This window comes from Akebia trifoliata, chromosome 1 (assembly GCF_017979445.1).
Source record: "Akebia trifoliata isolate Shusen 1 chromosome 1, ASM1797944v1, whole genome shotgun sequence".
In the NCBI taxonomy this organism is placed as follows: domain Eukaryota; kingdom Viridiplantae; phylum Streptophyta; class Magnoliopsida; order Ranunculales; family Lardizabalaceae; genus Akebia; species Akebia trifoliata.
Window position 1 is genome coordinate 25,554,112 of NC_141375.1, and position 15,456 is coordinate 25,569,567.

The window sequence follows — 15,456 nt, forward strand, 5'->3', positions numbered from 1 at the left end:
ATTAATTTTAACCGTTAAATTTTAGTTTCATATGTATGAAATCCGAAGTCATCTATTTTCAACACCAACTATCAAGCTCAAAAAGTCGTTTTTTTTTTTTTTTTTTTTTAATTTGCATTTTTTCATGAAATCTACAAGTCTGTTTCATTGGATTGCTAATTTGATAATCCATGTGGACTAACAACCTTTGTAAGATTTTAAATCTTAGTAAGTTAGTCACAGTAGTGTGATTCATAAAGTAAGGGTTGTTCAAGTAAAATGAGTTTTTGTAATAAAATTGCAATAGATATGGCTACCCTTTTTTCTTTACTCTCTCTCTTAGTGTCAAAGTAAAAGAAAAGAAAAGAAAATCTTTTAGGATCTCTTACAAAAAAAAAAATTAAAACAAAAAAAAAGTATGATACAAAACAATTTGATTCCCATTTAATTTTATATGCAGTGTGGTAACTTCTATATCATTAACAGTCTGTGATGATAAAAAATTATCGTCGCAATAGAACTTCTAAAAAATCTACACTGCGTTTGGATAGAGCTTTTTGACGACTTCTGCTCTTGCGGGGAGCTAGCAAACGTTTGGATAGATTTTTGCTTTGGCGTGGAGAGATTTTTGCTATTGCGGGGAGAGGTTTTTTGCTCTTTGTGGAGAAGCTTCAAAAACCTGCTCTTCCGCGTAGAGGTTTTTTGCTCTTGCGGGGAGTGATTGAGCTTTTGCTTTTGCACGGAGAGGTGTATCCACACAGGCCCCTAGTAATTCTGGATCCCTAGGAGTACATGTAGCTAGTCTAATTGAGAGCAATACATTGCGAGGAGTCATAGAGGATCCACTCCCGATCTGACTAACCAAATAAGATTTCAAATGTTACTAAGGGTTGGCTCTGCATGGATTGTCACATTGGCAATCCAAACATAAAACCTTTAAGATTTTATGGTAAGGTAAAAAAAAAAGGGAAAAATCTTTTTTGAATTATTGCTTTGAAAATAGATGGTTACACAATTCTCACATTAAAATTAAAAGTCGCGTATCATCCAATCATGGTTTACCATGATGCCACATGAAGATGCTGTCCTGAATCTCATTTATTGACACGTGGAATTGGACCCAACTGATATAATTCGTGATAAACTCTAAAAGTGACTTTAATCCTGGAGGTTGGAAATGCAAACAACATAAAATCACCAATCAAACTGATTATCTAAAGTTCATCAATGTTGGAACTTGGAAGGCAGGCAAGAGTATGCCACGTGTCTAAAGTGATGTTACTCCTGGAGCATAGGATCGACTCTAGAACGGAAATGCCATAGGGCACTTGCGTGTTGCCTCTATAAAACACAACGCTTCACTTCCGAGTTCCCTCCCTCATTTTAAAATCTCCGTGTCTCATCTTTCTAGTTTTCGCATCGTATTAAAGAAGGAAAAGTAGCAAAGAAAGCAGAGAGAGAGAGAGAGAGAGAGAGGGAGATGATGCAGAAGTTCTTTAGCAGAGGTTCTACTTCTGCCTCTAAAGACAACAACATCGATACTTCTCCACAATCACTCTATCAGAATCAAAATCAAACACCGTCACCACCCCTAATCTTCACTACAGGTACGGGTCCTCCGAGGCCTATTCGTCTCGTATACTGCGATGATAAGGGAAAGTTCAGGATGGATCCCGAAGCTGTCTCCACTCTACAGCTCGTTAAAGGACCCATTGGTGTCGTCTCTGTCTGCGGTCGCGCTCGCCAGGGCAAGAGCTTCATACTCAACCAGGTACCCCTCTCCCTCCTACTCAAAAATTAAAACCCACCCATTCTAGGGTTTCTATGTTGTTTACAATCTCTGAAAAAATATTACGTTTTTGTGTTAATTTGATGTTTTGTTACCAATTTCTTGGTGTTGTGTTGGTTATTGTTTTGTATTCGCTTGGGTTTTTTGGGATATATTTTTAGGGTTTTGTTCATGCAAGAATCTTGAATTTAGAGGGGATCCCAAAGCTTGAATTTTGATGGAACTGCTTGAATTTTATTGTTTTGTATTCGCTTTTGATTTTAAAAAGTTTGGGTTTTTTTGGGGTTCTATTTATGGTTTGGCTTCTAGTTGGATTTGAAGATTTAAACCTCGTAATCCCCCATATATATATATAGGAAATTGGGTCTTGTGTTCTCTAGGTGGGGTGATAGTTTTGAGAATATTAATGTATGTTATGGCCATCACCACTGCACTTTTTGTTTCCTTAGTGATTCTTCACTTAATTGTTGAGGTTTGTTCCAAATTGAGATTGCATCTTGTTGTTGAGATAACAGCCTGGCAGATATCAACCCCAGACCTTGTTGAATTGAAAAGTTTCTCTGCGTTATATGTCATTGTATATGGCCTATGTATGACACATTTCTCAAACAAGTTTTTTAGATTTTCAGGTGTTTCAGGCTTAAAAACTTTGTAAAGAGTGTCACATAATTTATATTGTTAAAACACGCATAATATTGAAATCAATAGGATTACTTGCTTGTTTGTTAATTGGATAAACTTTCTTTTGAATACCTTCAATGCAAGATTTCCCATTTTGGTCTCAAGGTTGGAGTTGGGCATGAATTAGAACAAAAAGAGACAACTGATTCAGTTGATGTCAATAGGGCTAAGACACACCTATCTAGGTCTAGTTTGGTGACTTTGATATCCCCATTAGTCTAGGTTGGCAAAATTCAGCTTTTAAGTATTCCAAGGTTGCAATTTTTCACTCTTCAAGTTTCTTTTCATCTATGGCTTCTTATACTATGTTTTTGTTTATTTCTAGGTATTGTAGTTTCTTATTTAATGTTTTTTCTTCAAATGTAAGGTTGGGTTTCAACTTGCACTATATTTGTGGAAAAAAACATTTTCATAGTGATAAAACAAAGACAATATGAATAGTTACTTTAAGATGCCATCATCATGTAGCTGTGGGTAGTTATTTTGAAAAACAGTTAATTTTACTAGACATTCTTTGTCATTTTATTTCTTATTTGGTAGTGAATACATTTTCCTAATATAAATGCACATATAATTAAGAGAGGTTCATATTCATGAAAACTTGATCTCGTTCAAGGTTGGATTGTTATTCTATGTTAAAAGATAAAAGATTTTGCAAAAAAATTTTACGCATTTTTTTGATAAGTATAATTTCATTAATTAAAGTGGTCATGGTGACTGGCTAAAGATATACAAGGACACACCCCAATCCCATCTAAAACAAAATCATCAAAGAATGCTCTCTAAGCCCCTTAAAAGTTTTATATCAAAGAACAACAGACTTGTTATTGAGAAAATTAAGTCCTACATATTCTCTTTTGTAGCTTATGCTTGCTTCTTGTGTGCATGTGTTGTAGCTTCTTGGGAGGAGTAGTGGATTTCAAGTTGCATCAACCCACCGACCATGCACTAAAGGACTTTGGATGTGGAGTGCACCCTTGAAAAGAGCTGCTCTTGATGGAACTGAGTATAATCTTTTACTTTTGGATAGCGAAGGAATTGATGCCTATGATCAAACGGTTAGCCATCACTCTTTCTCATAAAAATGTATAAATGTTGATTTTACATCATATTTTTTATTATTGGAAGTTGAAACAGAGTTGTTAATGCTACCGCATATGCGAAAATCTATGCATATTTCACGAATGCAGTCATAGCCTATGCAAAATATGTATGTTAGGCTCAATATAAACAGCTCCACTGGCCAAAAATATGACTGCCGGAAGCACTTTTTTAAAAGAAAAAATTCACTCATTTTGCTTATAAATATCCTATTCCCACTCATTGTCTAATTTATTATTACTAGCTTGGTCACTAAGTGCTCACGATTTTCATATAAAGAGTATTTATGTTAGATGTTTCACGAGCAATCCCTTGATTTGGGGAATGTTTGGAATACCTTGTAGTTAATCTACTGATAATTTCACAACTATTTGTGATGTAAAAATATGTGAAAGGTTTACCATTCAGCATTGTTAAAACTGTGCAAGTGAAATATGGACATCTGTAGACTTTAATTTCAAGATGCCTTTTGTTTAATACTTATTCTTTATGTCATCATTTTAAGCCTCGATCTGTTTTAAATTTATAATATTCAATCAGTTTCTCTTTCTTTTTCTTTGCCCAACAAATTTATTGTTTTTCCCCCCTCTTTAACTTTTATATCCTGGCAGGGAACATACAGCACACAAATATTCTCATTGGCTATCCTTTTATCTAGTATGTTTATCTACAACCAGGTGGGAAATCTCATGCCGAGACCTTTTTCTATTCTGTAAACATAGAAAGTTATTTGGAACTTTTTATTTTTCTTAACTTGTGATTTCATCTCACAATGAACTTGCATGCAACTTCATCATGGTTGTTTCCATTATTTGTAGGATCCTTAGCTTTCTTCTAATTTATTTATCTATTTATTTTCACTTTCTTCTAATTCAGATGGGTGGTATTGATGAAGCTGCACTTGATCGCCTTTCTCTCGTCACTGAAATGACTAAACATATTCGTGTTAGGGCCTCTGGAGGAAGGAGTACAACATCTGAGCTTGGGCAGTTTTCCCCAATCTTTGTTTGGCTTTTGAGGGTTTGCTTTGACACTTATATAATTTCAATTCTTATTGAATTCTTAATGACAGTTTGGTTATGCTTTCTCAACTTGATGGCCTTGGATAAACATGCACCAATATTATATATCTACTAGAGTTTGCTCGTGCCTACGACACGGGCATCCTCTTTGGGGTTAAGGGGATAAAAAAGAAAAAATAATAAATTTGGAGGGGTAATATTGGAGAAGGGTAGAAGAAGAAAGAGAATAAAGTTAGGGGTATTTTTGGAAAATGGAAGAAGAGAAAAGGTAAAGCATTTCCCTCAAGATACGTTGTTTATGGGGCTATAAATCTTGAGACCAAGAGTGGGACTCACCATTATGTTTTATTATATGGATTCAGTGATTCATAGTGTAATAATTCATCTGTTGCAGGATTTCTATTTGGACTTAGCAGAAGATAATAGGAAGATAACACCACGTGATTACCTAGAGCTAGCCTTGAGGCCGATGCAAGGTGGTGGAAAAGATATAGCTGCCAAAAATGAGGTACTGCATAGGATCTCACTTGCAAGTATTAAATTATTGGAGGATATTTGCATGTATGTGTCGTTTGTTTTTCTTCTGACACACTGACTATATGTTATCCCAAGGTTTCTTTATGGTGCATTTGGTATATATCCATCTCTATTTTGTAGTTTGGGTAAATAGGACATATAATTATAATTTTTGTGAGTTATTTTCTTGGTGGCATCTGCTGCATTCCTGTCCTGAAGGACGCAGCCCTAATCTTGCCTTATCAAACACTGGAGCTTTTACTTGGTATTGTGCAAGCTTTATTTTGGTGTGAGGTTCTAATTTGTCTTAAAAATAATTAACAGATACGGGAATCCATTCGAGCTCTTTTCCCAGATCGGGAATGCTTCCCTCTTGTGCGGCCCTTGAACAATGAAAATGAGCTACAACGACTTGATCAAATCTCCGTGAGTCACTTTACTCTTTGTATAGTTCCTTTTACTTTTTTCTCCCTTGGATTTGAAATTATGATCTCATTCCATGGGTCTTTTTCTATCTTATTGGTGTATTAAATCATTGATTTTCACACAGTTGGACAAACTACGACCAGAATTTAGATCCGGCTTGGATGCATTAACTAAATTTGTTTTTGAGAGAACAAGGCCCAAGCAAATAGGAGCTACAACAATGACAGGCCCCATTCTCGCTGGTATCACACAATCTTTTCTGGATGCTCTTAATAATGGTGCTGTGCCTACAATATCTTCCTCCTGGCAGGTTAGTTATAGTTCCAGATTCTCCCCTATGTGCATATCTACTTCATTCTGTTTTCATGGTTTGATAAAATTTGGGAGTTGAGGTAGTAGATCTGACTATAGGTGAATCGGACAACATTGTTTCCAATTCCTCTTTGAAATTTGTAACACAAAATAATAAGGTTGCCACTATAGGTGATAAACTAAACAAAAGACATGCCTTTAGACAAAACTGAATGGAGGAACATGATTCTTTCGGCTTATGCCAATTTTTTGGATAAGGCTTTGATGTTGATGGTGATTGGCAATGATGATGAAATTCTGCATTCATCTTAATGTCCATCTCACATATAAAATTATTTAAATTACACTGGGGACTCTCAAAATTATTTTGTCAAAATAATATCTGGACCAATCTACTACTGGTTGGCAGGTTTCCTCTGTTTGAACCTAGTTCCCTAGGGTTACCCTGGTTGGGCACAGTGTACCAACCACCTCGCCCATAAAAAAAGACCGACCACTGGCTGCAAAATTTGTTCTGGTGAAGCTTATTTGGTTTTATGTACTGGTTGGAACACTTTTTATATATAAAACAGTACTTTTGGAACACCTTTCGACCAACAGTTTTGTACTTGGGTGGAGAATAAACTTGCTAATGTAGGATTTTCTAGCATCTCTTTAATTTGGCATTGGGAACATCTCTCAATCAATTTTTCTAATATTCTTGAAAGGCCCCCTTGTGTATCTTAGTATTCTTTGTTTTGCCTGAATAGAAATAAATGTTGATTCTCTCAAGTTTTCTTAGACTCAAAAGCTTTGTAGTTTTTAATGACTCGGTGATTGTGGGAATTAAATCCGGGTCTATATTGGTGGCATCACCTACAAACTTCACCAACTAAGCTAGCTAGCACCTCCCTCAAGCTTTATATCAATTGGCCACATAAGGGAGTTTGATTCGATGTTATGGGAAACTTGTCGTTACTAGTTACAAGATATAATTGATGGACTAACGGTTCTAGAACATCACAAAAACTAATTTCTGAATTTGAAATTGTTGTGTTGGTGAGGCTTAGATGCTGTCTTTTTACCAGAATCTCATCAAATTGGGCTTTTGGGGATTCACAATTGTTTGGTTTATCTTGATCGAGATTTTCTTATCCTTTTGGACCCTTACTTTTTTGGTTTTCTCCACCTTGTTTACACCAAGGCGGATGTTATGACTTATAATATTAGATGCAATGACTCTGATCACATCAAGTCTGTAGTTAACAGGCTTCTTTAATCGTCTATGTTTAAAGATAAATATTTCTTACACCTTTCTCTCTTCTGTGCGACTCAAGTGGATAATTAGTTTTCTCTTCTTTCTTTGAGAAGATTGGAATTCTATTAAACAAGTCTTCTTGCAGAGTGTTGAAGAAGCAGAATGTCGAAGGGCATATGATTCAGCTGCCGAAGTTTATATGTCTTCTTTTGATCGCTCAAAGCCTGCTGAGGAAGTAAGTGTTCTTGTATGCATTTCTTGGTGATTACTATTGTTTTCTAATTTCAAGTATTGTAGGTTGCCTTAAGAGAAGCACATGAAGAAGCAGTTCAAATATCACTTGCCACATTTAACGCAAGTGCTGTGGGGGCTGGTTCAACCAGACAGAAATATGAGAAACTTCTTCAGAGTTTCTTCAAGAAGGCATATGAGGTGATTTCTTATTATTTTTTCTCAAATTGCTTAATATTTGGCAGGTGTGTGAGTGCATGTGAGCACACTTGTCTCTATTCAAACTGCCCATGGATTAATAGTGCCATCATGCACACTATGGAAGTTCTACATTTTCATTTTTTATTTCTCTGCTGCTAGGTGCTGATGTTTACTATTCTATCCTTTATTTATGAAGATGCCTCTAAAGTACTGATGTTTCAAATCGATTTGGACCAACCACTGATGCAGGACTTCAAAAAGAATGCTTTTATGGAGGCGGAGTTAAGATGCTCAAATGCCATACAAAGCATGGAAAAGAAGTTAAGAGCAGCTTGTCACGGTCCCGATGCCAAAATAGACAATGTCCTGAAAGTAAGTTGCTTCGTTTCCCAATCATTCTTGTTATTCCTCATGCTCCTTTCAGAAAATCCCTCTCTTAAATATTCATTATATTTGATTTCCAGTTGTGTCACTTTTGCAGTTTTAGAAAGCTTTTCATCTGCTTATAATTAAATTCTCCGGAATGATCTAAATGGTTTCACTATCTATCCTACTGTTAGTGTACGATTTTCTTGTCACTGTCAGTAATTTTGGTTTAGAATAATTTTTAGACCAATTCCCAGATACCAGTCTTGATGTTTGGCTTTGAGTCTTTGACCTTGAGTAGAATCAACAAAATGCTATCAATGAGGGTTGAACCTTGCGTCCTACGTTGATGCGCAGGTTTCTGCTTTATCTGTTTTAGGTCTTAATCACTAGGGAATAAATGAAAGAAAGGGTATGCCTACATTTGCTTTTGTTTTGTTTATCTTTTTCCGATCGTTATACTTGTATGATGTAAGAGTTGAGGTCTTGGAGATCTTGTGAAAGCCAACCATCTCACTTATAATTAAATGTCATTTTTTTCTCATCAATTGGATCACCATGCTGCCACCTACTAATTAGTCTGAATTGAGTACCATAGCTTCCCTAATTAATGTTGATCTAACTCGTTTAATTGACAACTTTGAAAGACTCTCAGCTCCATTGACACCTGCTCATCCGTAGTCTTCTTGTCACCTGTGGTCACTCACTCCCTCTTATGGGGGGGCCATAAGAATTGTATCGAACATATTCGATATTTTGTCAAAAAGTACTCCATTATGTTTCAGTTTTTTTTTTTTTTTTTTGGGGGTGGGGTGGGGGGTAGGTGTGGTCATCCCCTGTTTTTAAATAATGCATGTAATGCGTGAGCATGAGGACTTGGATGTGTGAGTGGCATGGGCCCAAGTAACGAGTAATCATGCTTTACCTAATGCTAGATCCACAAAGATGTGCGATAAAAAACTATGATACTGGATAGACAATGATTGAGGCAATGGTTTTAAAAACCCATTAGATATTTAATTAAATCAGAATAAACCTTCTAACATTTAAGAATTCATATATAAATTACCAAGTGAATACAACCACCCCAACTGTAGGACTCTAACCCTAACGGTCGGAATCCGGTGGACGGCTTTGATGGTCCCAACCCGCACTGATCCGAAGTCGTTCCTAGCACCTCCCTCCTCGCGGTGGCTTGGTACCTACCACAGACACTCCGACGCTCAAGTTAGAGAAGTAGAGGAACATTAATCAGTACTCTTAGCTCTTGATCTCTCCAGCCAACCCCCCTTTTCAATAATGCTTACTGTGCTATTTAACCCCCCTACCTTACCCTAGGGTTTCCCCATCTATAGGCTGTAATCATGGGATTTCTGTTGGTTTTGCGGGGTTGTTAACCTAATCGGGATCTTCTGGATCTATCGAACTTATCTGCGGAGATCCCCGCCAGGATTTCCGGGATTAACATGCACGCAACAGTATCGCGGGTTTCTCGAGGCCTGGTAGGACTGACTTAACTTATTGTTACGCTGCCCTGCTAGCCAGACTAGGGAGATATCCGCTCTGACCTGCCCTGTTTGCTGGATAGCGCCTCATAAGCTGATTTGTGTCAGGTACCACTTAGCCGGCTTGGACACGTGTAGGGTTAAGATCATTGCGCAATTATTTCCCTTTACATAGATCAATGGGGAAATAGTATTTCTATTCAAATGTGTCTCTTCACCTTGAAAAGGCACAAAATGGGTTTGCTGAGAGACTCCTTAGAATCTAAAACTCATATTTTCTAGCATGACTTTTAACATTCTTTGCAGGTTCTTGATGGTCTGCTATCCGAGTATGAAACATCATCTCATGGTCCGGGAAAATGGCAGAAACTGGTCACCTTCTTACAATGAAGGTTTGTCTCATTATCTTTCCTTGTTTATATCTTTGTTTTTTATATCAAATCTAATGGTATCTTATTTTCCAGTTTGGAAGGTTTAATACTAGACCTTGCTAAGAAGCAATTAGATCAAGTTGGGTCAGAAAAGAGTGCTCTCTCGTTGAAGTGCCGCTCAATCGAAGACAAGATGGGATTGCTTAACAAGCAATTGGAAGCAAGCGAGAAGAACAAAGCCGAGTATCTGAGGCGTTATGAGGATGCTATCAATGACAAGAAGAAGCTAGCGGATGAGTATACTCACCGTATAACTAATTTGCAGAGCAAGTGTAGCTCATTTGAGGAGAGATGTTCAAGTTTATTAAAAGCTGTGGAGTCTGCCAAGCGGGAATCCTTGGAATGGAAAAGAAAATATGAACAAATATCTTCTAAGCAGAAAGCCGAGGAGGACAATACAAGTGCCGAAATAGCAGTCCTCCAATCCAGAATTAGTGCTACCAACGCTAGACTTGCTGCTGCCCGTGAACAAGTTCAATCGGCTGAGGAGGAGGCCACGGAGTGGAAAAGGAAGTTTGATGTTGCTGCTCGAGAAACCAAGGCAGCTATGGAAAAAGCAGCGACAGTGCAGGAACGGGCAAGTAAGCAGACACAACTGAGGGAAGATGTTCTGAGAGCAGAATTCTCTTCTAGTTTGGCTGGAAAGGTGAAGCACTACACCTCCATCTATCTACACACATGCATACAAATATTCCCATTTCTGTTTAATAGGTGAGGCCTTGTGATTTAGTTGTAATTTCTCTCTTAATGAATGACAGGATGAGGAAATTAAGGATAAAGTAGCAAAGATTGAAAATGTGGAGCAGCGTTTGACAATTGCTGTTTTAGAGTTAAAGGTGAGCTTCTTCCAACTTTCACATGTTTGCACTCTCTCTCTCTCTCTCACACACACACACACACACACACACACACACATGCACACAACCAATACATAGAACTTTCTCTATAATAATGTGGTTGGAGTGCAATTGCACTCAGAAAATTCAATGTATCTTCTCCTATAAATATCCTATTCCCACCCCCTATTCTTACATCATTCTAAGCTATTTCTTTCACTCTTCTACTCTCTTGTATTCTGTTTAAATCTTATTTTCACTATTCTTTAAATCTTATTTTCACTATTCTTCAAATTTTTGAGTTTATGCATCTTACATACCTGTTAAATATGAAAAATATAATAAGCTATGAAGAAATTGGTAATATAAGATTACAATTATTCTTCAAGAATTGTTATAATAATCACAAATTTTCTATTTTTTTTCTTTCTATTTAAAAAAAAAAAAAAAGAAAAAGAAAAAAAGAAAAATGGTGCTATGTGCTTCTGCATATGCTATTGTGCAATCACATATGTTGATCACGCAACATAGAATATGCTATTTGTAAACATTGCCTGACAGTTGATGTGGCAAGCCTGAGGAGCTCCATGTGTCTTGTCATGCATTATCTCCCCATGTGGTAAGTGTCAGCTTAGATACCTTCGGCCACATGTTAAAAGGAAAGTTTCATTCTTTCCTTTTTTTACCATGTAAAAATAAAAATCAAGGGCTGATATTCATGGGGCAAAAGTTCACTATGCATGGTGGTGTAGAGTTGGGCATGGATAAGACTGCCTGAGTGGTCAATATTGATAGATTGTCTGTTTTGATAAACCCTATAGGTGAGCATGTATGGTATAAATTTCATATATACACACACACGTTGTCAATTTGTTTTCCCTCAGAATGTTTTGTTATAATATGTTAGAATTAATTTACAGGCTGCCGAGTCAAAAATGAGGAGCTATGATTTGGAACTATCTGCACAGAAATTTGAAATCAAAGAGTTGGTTGAAAAGTTAGACGCTGCGAAGGTTGCATCTCAATCCTTTGAGCGAGAAGCCATGATACTGGAACAAGAGAAGACCCATCTGGAGCAAAAGTACCTGTCCGAATTCAAAAGGTTTGAGGAAGCCCAGGAAAGGTGCAAGAATGCAGAAAAAGACGCAAAGCGAGCAACTGAATTGGCTGATAAAGCACGAGCAGAAGCAGTTGCTGCTCAAAAGGAAAAGAATGATGTTCAGCGAGTTGCAATGGAAAGATTAACACAAATTGAGAGGACTGAAAGGCAGATTGAAAGCCTGGAGAGACAGAAAGCTGATCTTATAGAGGAAGTAGAGGGGGTGCGTGCCTCTCAAATGGACGCTCTTTCCAAAGTCTCATTACTGGAGGCCAGAGTCGAAGAGAGAGAAAAAGAGATTGAGTCACTATTACAATCAAACAATGAGCAGAGGACTAGCACTGTCCAAGTCCTTGAGAGCCTTCTGGAGGCAGAGAGAGCAGCCCGAGCTGAGGCAAACAATAGGGCTGTAGCCCTTTCTTTGCAACTGCAATCTACTCAAGGTAAACTCGATTTACTTCAACAGGAGTTGACTTCGGTCCGTCTAAATGAAACTGCATTAGATAGTAAACTGAAGACTGCTTCACACGGAAAACGCTCAAGGGTAGATGATTACGATGTGGGGTTGGAATCCATCCAAGATATGGACGTTGATGGTAGAATAATAAGGGGAAGAAAGAGGTCCAAGAGCACAACTAGTCCTCTCAAGCATTCACAAGCAGAGGAGGGAGTTTCAGCTTTCAAGGGTGATGAGGATAACAATCATAGCCAGCAAACAGAGTCGGAAGATCATACTAGGTTCACCGTGCTGAAACTGAAGCAGGAGCTCACAAAACATGGTTATGGTGCTGAGTTGCTTAAGTTGAGGAATCCCAACAAGAAGGATATCCTCTCCCTATATGAGATACATATCCTCCAGAAGTAATAGTTATTTCTTTAACTTTTACTTTGTATAGAGTGTCTGTAATCTACTTGCTACCATTAGATCAGCTCAGTTTACTTGAAAATTAGTGGGGTTGATTCCCTGAAAAATGCTCAACCATTGGTCGGTCTAGATTCTAGAGCTGTGAGAAACTTTGTTGTAATTATAGAGGTGGTTTCTTTCTTCTTTGGGATTAGTGTTTTTGAGTTTTGCTCAGTTGGAAATGTTTCTTGGCTTGTTCTTACGTTATGGCAGAAAAACTTATGTATGTAGCGCGTGATAACTTCACTGCTTGCAATGCAGCCTATTTATGCTACTCTCATGGTCAAGTAGAGGCACACTTAAATATACCCTTTGTATGCAGATCGTAACATGGACTTCTCATGGGCTGTATCTTGTAGCTTGTTTCAGTCTTCTGTATCCAAACTTACCTTCCGAAGAAAAGTACTGATTTTCTTAATCTGAGCAGAATCATGTCTAAAAAACTAATTGGAATTGGGTTGCATTGTTTGGAAAATTAATTGAAACAGCTTGCTTTGTAAATTCTTGAAGATGTTTATGTACAAGATGTACTTGATGCACTACTGTATATGGACTGGGCAATTATGTTAAGAGGATAGAATGGAATTTTCTTCAACGACTCTTTAAAAATAAAAAGAAATAGTAGCAATGTCATCCTGGGAAAGACGTGTATCAGAAGAATACACTATAAAATATTGATTTCAATATAGGGGAAATTTAAGATCATTCATCTCAGTCTTTGGTTTGGCATTGTTGAAAGATCTATTCATGAATAAGGTGAAAGCTCCCTAAATAGATCCAACCAACAAAAATATGCTCTTAAATGAGTACGTATATGTGGTAGAAGTTAAAGGTTTCAAGAAGTAAAATCTACATAGATTAACCCAAAACCTCGAGCTCATAATTTTTTTAAGCAAGCATGTATTTTCTCTTTTGACTTGCTCATTAATCCACTTACAAGTTGGAGATCTTACCCTTTCTTTTTTGTGTTTGTAAATCTTTACCATCTTCCTAACTCTTAATAATAAAAAAAAGAGCTAACACTTTCCTTGTATCACAACCGGACTTCCTTACCTTTGACTTCTTAGTTAAGATCAGAAATGAGTCTCTAAATCTTAAAAAATCAAATTTCAAAATCTTCTTTTATGGTGTCCATTCACACCTCAAACTTTTTGAAAGGTGGTGACGCCCAAACCCAAGTAGATAAGGTTTAAAGTCTTCAACACTCACATATCTACATGGCCCATTCACCAAAAATCAGCATGATTGGTGAGGTTATAACTGTTGTGTTTAATAATTATTTTCCCCTCCATTGTGCTTGGAATTCACTTGTAAGACTAACACAATCCCCAAAAAATAATGAACACGATGAGCGGTGCAAGTAATTAACAGAACACATCGACAAAAAAATGAAAAGGAATATGAAATCAGATAGAAGCTACCCTACTAACATCAATGTCAATATTGTCAAGTTTGGCAAATTTGTTAGTAGCAATGAGTACTCTAAAAAAAATTACAACTTACAAAACAACTAAATGCACCTCTAACAATAGAGCGGTCATAAACTGTGACAGCGCCAACCACAAAAACAGAATTGGAAACCAATAGTAATCATATTCTACACCAAACCTCACTTCCCATTCTTGAAGCTTGATGATACAAAGCAACAACAACCCATAAATCAAAATGCAAGATAGCCAAAAAAAAAAAAAAAAATTGAGACAAAGGCTGGCCATATTTGCTCATTTTATTTATCTTCTTAACAATGTCTGAGATAACCTTCTCCATGTCAAGTGCCTTCAAGTCCTGCAAATGAAGGTTAAGAAAACAAGAAGTAATGCATCAAGGTCTAAGGGATTGCCTTCAATGCGCTTAAAACATTTCTCAAGCATCAAACAAAGGCCAATAAAAATACAATAAAAGACGTATAAACGAAAAAGACTTAAAATCATGATTATAGACAACCAAAATGTACCCCTTAACTGCTGAGAAGGAAACACTCCAAGTCCCAAAGATGCAAAAATACCAATGTCTCTTTAAATTTTTAAAAATTTCAAAATAACATTAAGTTACCTGAAAACTATCAAACTTATCCAACCCAATTCAAGGACTCCATTAATCTCTTAAAAATGGTATGAACAGTCAAGAGATAAGAAAAAAACTGTTGACCCACCCATCCAAAATTGGAGGAAGGCCAAAGCAGTAGTACCCATCGTCATCAAGCCATATTTACTCTAAATCTCTACCTAGGTAATTTGTAATCCACAATCATTTGCCAAAAGTAGACATTTTTAGAATGAGTCTCATGTTAGAGAAAGAAGACCAAAGAGTAAGACTAGCAATAACAACAAATCTTTCACGTTCCATATATAACAAGTTGTATTGTCCACTTTATCAATGTGGCACTGGTCAATATGTATAAATGTTCTATATTCAGATTTTGTTACAAACCTTCCTTCCATTGTTTCCAAATCTCAGCAGCCATAATCAACTATGAAATTCTGCTTATTTATCCAAGAGAATTATCACTGTTCATGCATCTTGAAGAATTCAAGTCGGTCATTTTGAAATAGAAACTTTTTTTAAAAAAAATTTGCTAAGCCACTTTGAAATAGAACATGATTCAACTAAGTGAGCAAATTGAAGTTTATATCTCTCAAAAAAAAAAACACTAAACATGTGAATCCCAAACATGGTTTTAAAACTCGGTTTTGCGTCTCGTCTAGGCCCGGTACTGAGTCATTTTAGACGAGTTTTCCGATAAGTTTGAGACGTCTCATGAGACATAAAAAATTTGAATGTGAGTCCTAAATTTCTGTAAAAAAAATGACTTTGTGAATT

At 36.7% G+C, this 15,456-nt stretch overlaps 1 pseudogene across 1 annotated transcript; it reads left to right on the forward strand.

Moving 5' to 3' along the window:
• Positions 1-1,347: 1,347 nt before the first annotated feature.
• LOC147411228 (uncharacterized) lies at positions 1,348-12,910 on the forward strand (annotated as a pseudogene). The gene is made up of 14 exons (XR_015179375.1): positions 1,348-1,750; positions 3,346-3,507; positions 4,162-4,227; positions 4,427-4,570; positions 4,967-5,080; positions 5,413-5,514; positions 5,639-5,824; positions 7,209-7,298; positions 7,361-7,495; positions 7,745-7,867; positions 9,673-9,758; positions 9,831-10,443; positions 10,556-10,633; positions 11,554-12,910. The product of XR_015179375.1 is annotated as an uncharacterized LOC147411228 (transcript).
• Positions 12,911-15,456: the final 2,546 nt, after the last annotated feature.